The sequence below is a fragment of the Odocoileus virginianus genome, chromosome 12 (assembly GCF_023699985.2).
Source record: "Odocoileus virginianus isolate 20LAN1187 ecotype Illinois chromosome 12, Ovbor_1.2, whole genome shotgun sequence".
Taxonomy (NCBI): Eukaryota; Metazoa; Chordata; class Mammalia; order Artiodactyla; family Cervidae; genus Odocoileus; species Odocoileus virginianus.
Window position 1 is genome coordinate 67,875,624 of NC_069685.1, and position 7,998 is coordinate 67,883,621.

Genomic DNA, 7,998 nt, shown 5'->3' on the forward strand with positions numbered 1-7,998 from the left:
TCAGCTGCCCGCCCCCCTCAGCCTCAGACCAGGCGCTGGGTAACAGCTGGGCAGGGCTCTGCCCTTCCCTGTGTCAGCGGCCCTGGCACCCCGGCCCCCAGGCCCCCTCCGGAAGCCAACATGGAGCTTCCTGACCAGGAGGAAGAGCCCCCATCCTTGCTGGAGGCGGGAGGCGGGGGATTTCCGGGCATTCTTCTGCACAATGGCCCAGCCGGCTCTCCAAAGGCCCGCTGGGATGCACACTGGGCCCCCTGAGGCTCAGGTCGACCCGGGTCCCTTTCTGGCAGCCCCCCTCCATCTGCCCCCCTGTCTGGAGCAAAGTCCACCCTGGAGTGTGGCTACTCTCACTCAACTCGCTCCCTGGTCCCGGCCCTTGACTGTTGGCTCTTCTCAGGTGGCTGAGGACACCTGTGGTCCCACATGGGGAGGCGCCTGAGGCAAGTCTGCTGGGCCCGGTGGGACTGGGGGACAATGTCACCCCTTCCTTCACCCCAGCCCCCTCCCCCTGCAGGGATGGAGCCCCAAGGACCACTGCCTCCCAGACACCCCTCATTCCTTTCTTCCCTCTGTCTGCAGACCCTCCTAGATGTCCCCTCCCCCTGTCCATTCCGGGGGGCTCAGCCCTACCACCCACCCACCCTTCCAGTCTTGCTTCCACACGGCCCAAATCCAGGGACCTTGCCGAGTCCCCCCAAATCCAGGGACCTTGCCCAGAGTTGCCCCACCACGCTCCACCCTGCTGTCCCCCAGGGTCCACTGCTGTGGCCCCCTGAGGTCACCTAGGCCCCCCTCCAGGGTCAGGCTCTGTTTGGAACCCGCTGTGGCTCGCCCTGCCTGCGGACAGAGTGCCAACTCCAGGAGCAGCCAGGGGACGTGAGCCAGCTGCACCCGCCACCCAGACCTGCCCCCTCTCGGCCCGCAGACTGGCCTGTCAACACCCACAGCCTCTTGTGCCTGCACTGCTTTGTCCCTACTAAGGACATGCACCTACTAAGCTGTATTGCCAAGGGACTTCCTCCCAGACGCCTCTCCACCCCCAAGCTGCAGCTGCCCGTCTGCGGGCTGGCTGGCCCCAGCACGGGGGCCATCTGCTTGGGCGGGGCCGTGGCCAGCACAGGCTCTCCCCTTCGCCCGCCCTCCCGCCTTCTTCTCTGCCACTCTGGGCCCATCTGGTCTGGTGCCCTGGGGAGCCCCGGGGAGGCCATATCTCCTTGGGGAGGGCCTCACAGTGTCCCGGGGACTGAGGATGGCCCTCTGTGCCCGCCTTTCACACCCTGATTTCCACCCTGACACCACTGTTGGTCGTGGGCCCAGCCCGGCCCATGGGCGTGTGAGGACCTGCCGGCCCCTTCCACTCTGGAGCCTTCTGAACACCTCCTGTCCTCGAGCATTGTCCCCAGGAGAACACCTGCCCTCGACCAGGGGCTGGCCTTTCAGGTACGCCCTTGGCTGGGAGGGTGACACCAAGTGATGTAGGCCTCTCCAAGGACATGATGCTTCAGCCCAAACCCAGGACGAAGCCCCGCACAGGAGCCCAGAGGCAGGAAAGGGCAGGATCAGGGGCCGGCGGCCTCGGGGTGATGGACGTGGCGGATCCAGACCTGCAGGCCAAGGTTCGAGGGGCGCCAGGCCAGGAGGGCTGTGGAGCCCTGATTTCTGGCAAGGGGGCTCCCAAGCCAGCCCGCCAGCCAAGGCCACCTGCTCCTCCGCTGCTATTGTTCTGCCTTCCCAGGGGAAGCACGGCGGGCCTTGTTAGCTGTGTGGGGGAGGCCTGAGTCGGCAAAAGTCAGTTTATCTCAAGCAGCTGCCGGCTGACCCTGCACCCGGGCAACCCGGTGACCTTCCAGGGATGATCTAAATTTAGGCTCTAAATTTCAGAGGACTGGGCTGTGGGAGGCCCAGTTAAGGGATTTCGTTTCAGGAGCGGTGGGGGAGGGAGTGAGAAATAAGACCGCTTCTGTCTTTTGGCTTTGAAATAGTTAAGGACGTTTTCCTCGGGGCACTGAGCACTGCTGGGCCCTTTCCTGGCACAACTGGTGTTCCCGAGGCAGTTCCCCAGCAGCGCCAGGCCTGCCCCGGGCCCACGGCGCCCCGTGTGGGGGGTGGCCGCTGTGCCCATCCCAGGGTGCCCGTGACAAACAGCTGGCAAACACAGTTCAGACGAGGGATCGGGGCTCTCCCTGCCCCGTGCTGCCGCTGATGAGAAGGAAGTCCCCCACGGTGGAGGCTGCAAGGCTGGAGGGAGGCAGCCACCGAGCCGGACCCTCCGCGGTGCTTCCTGAGCCCTCCGGGTCCGAGACAGCCTCCCGGCTCCCGCAACCCTCGCGGCTCATCCACGTCACTCCCGTCAGAGCGGGCACTGCTGGCCAGCCAGCTGGCAGAACAGCAGGGCACTGTGGCTTCACCTTCCCCAGCGGGCAGGGGAGCCCCCCAGCAGCAAGGGGCCCTGTTGGAGTGTGCAGCCCCTGTGCCTGCGTGGACAGCCTCTCGGGGGCTCCACGCACTAGCTGCTGTGGCCTGCACCGCCTCCTGGCCTCGCTGCTCATCTGTCCGCCCCAGCCACCCCGTCCTCCGTGTGCTGCATTTCGCAACTACTTTATACTCTTTCCACTTGAGATCAGTAGAGTGACTCTGGGTCCTTTTTCATCCAGCTTCGTATTATGAACACAGTCCTACTCTGTCAGGTCCCCTGCTGCCCCAGGAGCCGCCAGGAGCCAGGAGGGAGCCCTCTGCCCGCCTTTGCCCGGAGTGTGGCTGTGACCGAGTGTCTGGCTCAGGGTGGACACTGGATTCACAGTATATTGGTGAAGACCATCTTGGTAATTATGCAACCATCCCTCAAGACACCGTTTCAGAAATAACAATTCTTCTATTATAAATAATGCCGCGGGGAATGTCATTATTCACGGGCCTTGGTATTTCGGATAATTTCCTCAGGAAAATCTCCTCCAAGTGGCATTTCTGGCTCACACCCCAGAGGGCGTGTCCCCTACACCCTGGTCTGCAGATGAAACTGCCCTGAGTGTCACCAGCTCTAGGCGGCCACAGCTTTTAAACCTGATGGATTGCACGCATACAGCATGGCACCTTTAATCTGCATATCTTTGCACAGTAAGGAAGTTACATTTGGTTTTCAATTTACACAGTTTTATTTCCTCTTTGGTGAAGTGTCTGTGCCCACATAGAGCCTTGGGGTTTTCTCACTCTATAGGTTAGAAACATTGTTATAATATATGTGGCATATACTGTTATGCTGTTTTCTACTTAACCTATTAATGATTTTTTTTTCAAAATGTTACAGAAGTTTGAATTTTTGAGTGTTCAAATCTATTAAGGTTTTCCCTATGCACTGTTTGCCTTTAGCCATCAAAAACTCCGTGTATATCCAGAAAATACAAGTAAGTTATGGTTCCTTACAATTTTCTCCTGTGTCTCTTCCTGTCAAGGAGGGCTTCTGATTCTGATCAAGATGCACAGGACTGATTGGAGAGTTTTGCTCAGGAGCAAAAAGGTTGCGGGGGGGGGGGGGGGGGGCGGCAGGTAGGAACAAATAAATTTAAAGCTAGGACAACAGGATTATTCCATTTGAACAAGATTTTTTTTTTTTTTTAAAGGAACTTCTGTTTTAGTTGCGGCATGCAAACTCTCAGTTGCGGCGTGTGGAATCTCATTTCCTGACCAGGGATCAGACCCAGGCCCCCTGCATTGGGAGCGTGGACTCTTAGCCGCTGGACCACCAGGGAAATCGTGGTGGTCACCTTCGAAAGGCGATAACCTCCGAAGTTCCCACGCTTGCCCTTGCCCCCACAGCTCTGACACTTTAGGATGTTTGCCCCGTCACTGCTGCAGGCTCCCACGCTACTGCTCCTCTGCGGCTGTTTCACACACTCAGGGCCGGTGTGTGTGCAAGGTCTACCCTAGAGGATGCCCCCAACTGCTGCCTCCTCAGGCAGTGACCACGCCCAGCTTGCCAGGCCAAGAGCAAAGGGCAGGAAGGGGCTGTGAACACAGGCCCACACCCCCGCGGCTCCCAGGAGCCAGTCCTCAGATGCTATCGCAGGCTCATGCTGGCATGCTCAGGCCCTCGGGAGCTGGCATCCAGACCAGACCAGCACTGGCCCAAACACGGGGTGAGTCAGAGCTGGACGTCCAGGCCCAGGTTGACCACATCAAGGATGCAGGGTGGTGCTCGCAGCCTCAGCCCTTCTCGGGAGGCCGGTGTGGAGCATGTGAACTCACCCTCAGCAGCCCGGGTCGCCCCCTGCAGACACCCCATTCCTCTCACGCTTTCACTGCGTGAGCTGGGGCTATACCAGTGGGGCCTCCCTGCAGCAGATGGTGGCCCAGCATTGTTCACAACACCCAGGACACTGCCTCAGATGGCGTCTCCGGCTCTCATTCCCCACAGACCATGGACAGGAGGCAGAAGAACCGAGCAAGGGACACGGCACCTACCCAGCAGGCCGGAGGAGGGGCCTGGCTCATACCTGGCAGGCCGGAGGCTATGGAGAGGAGCTGCCCCTCACACGTTTAGAGGAAAGAGCAGTTCACCAGGGTGAAGGGGCCATCAGGTGTCGGGGGGAAGGACAGACCCTGGGTGACGGCAGGGGCAGGCTCTGAAGGGCCTCTGTGGTGGGGCTCTGGCTGGCTGGGACCAGAGGAGGGCCCCTGGGAATGAAGCTGGGGAGGAGAGAAGCCACCACTCCAACAGGCATGTGGTCATGCCTGGCTGAGGGACGCTGAAATCTGGTCCTGCAGCCGGGCGGCCAGACTCAGCTGAGCCCACAGTGCCCTCTTCCCAGGGGCTAGACAGGGAGGCACTGGGTCAGGATTCGTGGACTTCAGGGCATGTGACAATTAGCCAGAGAGGTGATTATATAAACGCGTATTCCTAGATCCCACCACAAATCCCAATACTCATGGCCGGGGCCTGGGCAGCTGCGTTTAGGCAGGTGCTCTGAGGGTCCTGTTGGGAAGCACTGGACCCAGAGAGTGAAAAGTAATAAATAAGCTGGGAGGCTGCGAGAGTGCCTGTGCTGACTTCCTGGAACAGAGCCAAGAGAACCTGGGTAGACCGAGAAGTCAAGATGTGGAAGGGACCTCCTCCGCGGTCCAGCGCTCTGTGCTTCCCCTGCGGGGATGGGGTTCCATACTGCTGCAGGCATGGCAGGAAAGAAGAAGACACAGGTGTGCGTTTTCGACTCACGGAGGTAAGAACTGGAAACAGGAAGCGGCCTCCAGGGAGGACTGGAGCAGGGCAGGCCAGCTCGGACTTCATTCTTCACAATCGCAACCCTTTTCTCAAATACAGCTGCTATCTTTATTGAGAACAACAACAAATACAAACAAAGCCGAGGGAGAATTCAGGAGGAGGAGGGGCTGCTGGCCCACGACCTCCCTTGCTTCCTTGGGGCTTCGGCCAGTGGCTGCGCCTGCAACCTAGCACCCCGCTACAGAGCAGGGCTCCCCTCCTTCAGCACGGACCATACCCTCGCCACCGCCCTCCAGAGAAGTGGGCACTGGCCCCCGAGTGCCTGCACAGTGAGGAGGGCGGTGCGGTACGAACCACCGCCAGGAGTCCTACAGCCCTGACCTCTCTGGGCTGCAAGGGACCTTCCCAAGGTCGCACAGTGACCCAGTCCTTCCCGGAAACACTAGTCTTTGGGGCTTGAAAACATAAGCATAAAATAAAAAGCAAATCTTGCTTGGAAGCTAGCTGTGGGCAGTTGGCTCGGCCTGCACTGTGGACTCAGCAGCCGACCGTTTCAGAGGTCCGGGCGGGGGGCCACCTGACAGGATATGCTGGGGAGCCACGTGGAGATGGCTGCTTCTGGGACAGGGATGGGTGAGGACAGCCGAGGGCTTGGCTCCCACTGGGGCCCTGGCTCTGTAGGGCTGTTTTCGGGGTGAAGGTTATCAAGTCCAGAGCCAGACAGCTGCTGTCCTGTCCACAAGGTCGACGGGGAGGCGTTACTCCCCAAACATCCTGTGCCAGCAAAGGACATGCTTCCAAACACGGGAGCCCAAAAGTCTCCCCTTCCCCACGGAGCAGGAGTGTGGAGGGCGGGCTCAACGTGGGCAGCCTGGGACCTGAGTCCGACACCCCAGCTAGCGCGCCGCTGTGCTCCGCTGGCCGACCGGCTGCGGAGTCCGTGTTTGGGGGTTCCTCAGGGCACAGTGGGAAGTCAGAGCGGGCCGCTGCAGTGGAGAGGCTGCTCAGAGGACACTGCACAGGAGCGGGGCCTGGCGGCTGGCAAAGCTCTGGTGCAGGGGGGCAGGGGGCATCTCTGGTTTCCTCTACGGTGCCGCCACACAGGCCAAGCCTGCCTCGCCCGGGAACCCCACAGGCAGCACCGGATGTGACCCCCTGCCGAGGCCGGCTCCGGCTCACAAAGCTCTCAGCCCAGCCTCAGGAGTGGGGCCAGTCAGCTCTGGCTCTCCCACCAGTGTCTCCCACCTTCAGCTTCTTAACTTACCTGTCAAGTGGCTGATGGGCGTGTCCCGGGTATCTTCAGCACGGCACCAAAACCCACACAAGTTCACCAGCCTGTGAGCGATGACAGCAGCAGCAAGCACACTCACCTGGCACTTGCCGTGCCCCAAGTGAGATTTCAAATTATTTTTCTTTTTGGCCACGCCTGCAATGCAGGAGACCCCGCTTGCTTCCTGGGTCTGGAAGAGCCCCTGAAGAAGGGACAGGCTGCCCACTCCTGCCCACACCAGGCTTCCCTGGTGACTCAGCTGGTAAAGAATCTGCCTGCAATGTGGGAGACCCCCCAGTTCGATTCCTGGGTTGGGAAGATCCCCTGGAGGAGGGCATGGCAACCCACTCCAGTATTCTTGCCTGGAGAATCCCCATGGACAGAGGAGCCTGGCAGGCTAAAGTCGATGGGGTCGCAGAGTCGGACACGCCTGAGCGACTACGCACAGCCCAGCTCCACATGTGGGATCTTAGTTTCCTGACTAGGGATCAAACCCACGGCCCCCTGCAGTGAAAGCTCAGAGTCCGAACCACTGAACCACCAGGGAAATCCCCCAACATAGCTGCACAAGGGCAATCCCTCTTTTTTTGCTGGCTGTGGACAGCTCAGTCTCCAGAGACTGTCTGTATTCCCTAGCTCACTGTCCCCTCCAGGCCTGAAAGGGCAGCCAAGTCCCTCTGACACTTTGGCTCTCTGACCCTGTGCACCTCCTCCTTCCACCAAGCCTCACAGCTGCCTTCTGCTGTGCTTCTAAGGGTTCAGTGATTCCACTGCATCCACTCAGAAACCCAGGATGGGCTGTCCCCTCTACGGTTAGACGATCCCACCCCTCGTTCCACCTGCAGAGGCTTACACAGCTGTGCGGAGAGCAGGGTGTGACTGAGTGACTGCGGGAGAGGCATCTATGGTGTCTGCCATTAGAGTTCTCCCTACCAGAGCTGGCCTTTGGGAAATTAAAACCAAAGACTGAAAAAGAGGGTAATAAAACTGGCACAGGTGGAAACAGCATAGAGTGATAGCTCTAAATGGACAGGATGGGGTTAAATCAAAGTGTGCTTTGTTTTGCAGAAACTGATGATTAAGTTGCAGAAAGTTCCAAACACCAGATGTCCCCAAAAAGTTACGGTGCATTCTAGTCAGTCAGATATTGCATCCTGAACAACCAGTTAAGTACCTACTTGCTTGCAGTTTTTGGCAAATGGGAGGAACCCCTGCCTTATTATAATGATCAGGGCTACCCTCTTAAGAATATGCATGTCCCCCAGGCTTAAAACAGGCTTCCTAGGTGACTCGGTGGCAAAAATATCCACCTGCCAATGCAGGAGAAGTGGGTTTAATACCTGAGTCAGGAAGATCCCCTGGAGAAGGAAATGGCACCCCACTCCAGTATTCTTGCCTGGAAAATTCCATGGATGGAGGAGCCTAGTAGGCTACAGTCCATGGGGTCGCAGAGTTGGACATGACTTGAACGACTGAGCATGCACACAGGCGCACGTGCACACACACATGTACACAC

The 7,998-nt window shown here is 59.0% G+C and overlaps 1 long non-coding RNA gene across 1 annotated transcript; it reads left to right on the forward strand.

Annotated features, from left to right (window-relative positions):
- The first annotated feature begins 88 nt into the window (after window positions 1–88).
- On the forward strand, window positions 89–5,673 carry LOC139037722 (uncharacterized). The gene is made up of 6 exons (XR_011490563.1): window positions 89–1,437; window positions 2,685–2,819; window positions 2,938–3,111; window positions 3,615–4,130; window positions 4,409–5,210; window positions 5,312–5,673. It is a non-coding gene; the product is annotated as an uncharacterized lncRNA (long non-coding RNA).
- The last annotated feature ends 2,325 nt before the right edge of the window (window positions 5,674–7,998 follow it).